The sequence below is a fragment of the Triticum aestivum genome, chromosome 5B (assembly GCF_018294505.1).
Source record: "Triticum aestivum cultivar Chinese Spring chromosome 5B, IWGSC CS RefSeq v2.1, whole genome shotgun sequence".
Taxonomy (NCBI): domain Eukaryota; kingdom Viridiplantae; phylum Streptophyta; class Magnoliopsida; order Poales; family Poaceae; genus Triticum; species Triticum aestivum.
In genome coordinates, this window is record NC_057807.1 from 237,497,377 (window position 1) to 237,498,627 (window position 1,251).

Here is a 1,251-nt window from a genome sequence, read left to right on the forward strand (position 1 = left end):
TTCTATCTCTATCCCTCTCGTTGTAATACGGTTGGAGATTATTCTCATCAACTGAACCATGTACATGACTGCGAGATCCTTCTCTCTCAAGCAATTAAATAACGCGGGCTCCCATGTATGGGAGTTTGAGACGCTTCATAATTCTTTCATGGTATCAGAGCCTTCTTCTTCCTCTACATCTAGCTCTCTATCAGATTAATCCTAGCCGCCACCACACAAATCCCTTCAGATCAAAACCAAGTCGCAACCATGTCCTCCTCCAGCTCGAGTTCCTTCTCTGGCCTAAACAACAACACCGCCGAACCCTTGAGCTGCACCAACTACATCCTATGGCGTGCCCAGGCTCGCTCTCAGATCATGGGGACTGGCCTGTATGGGTACCTAGATGAAACAAACCCCGAGCCCTCCAAAACAATTACAGCAAAAAACTCTGAAGGTAAGGAACAGCTTGTTCCGAATCCTGCCTACACCCCTTGGTTAATCCAAGACCAGCAGATTGTAGCCTATCTGCTGAGAAACCTCTCCAAAGAAATCCTTGTGCAAGTCGCCTCGATGGATACATCTCGTGCGATCTGGACAGCACTCTCCACCATGTTTGCCTCCCAATCCAAATCCCGTGCAAACAATCTCAGAATCTCCCTAACCAATGCCCACAAAGGCTCCCAATCTGCCGCTGATTACTTTGGCTATATGAGATCGCTTTCAGATGAACTTGCAGCTGCAGGGAGGGGCATCGGAGAAGAAGAGCTGCTCTCCTTCATCATTGCAGGGCTGGATATGGACTATCAGCCCATCATATCTGCCCTCGACGTCCGCACCGACCCTGTCTCCGTCGACGAGCTGTTTGCCATGGTGGCGAACTTCGACCAGCGTGTCAAGCTCTTCCACGGCTTTGGAGCAGGAGGCTTCAAATCCTCAGCCAACATGGTTGCAAGAAATCACGGCGGCGGCGGCAAGGGCAACAACCGTGGCTCGCCCAAACCCACCAATGGTGGTGGTGGCGGGTATCACGGTGGTGGCAGCAACAACAATGGCGGCGGCAACGCCAACAACAACTACAACCATGGTGGCGGCGGTCCCTTCTACAACAACATCAACAACCATGGACGTCCCTTCTACAACAACAATCAGGGGCGTCAGCGTGGGTACAATGGTGGCTACGGTGGCAACTATGGCGGCGGCAACAATTTTCAAGGGTGTGATGAGTATGAGGGAAAATGTCAAATCTGTAAAAAAACTAACCACATAGCA

The 1,251-nt window shown here is 50.9% G+C and overlaps 1 pseudogene; it reads left to right on the forward strand.

The window, feature by feature from the left end:
* Positions 1-729: 729 nt before the first annotated feature.
* LOC123118161 (uncharacterized) lies at positions 730-868 on the forward strand (annotated as a pseudogene).
* Positions 869-1,251: the final 383 nt, after the last annotated feature.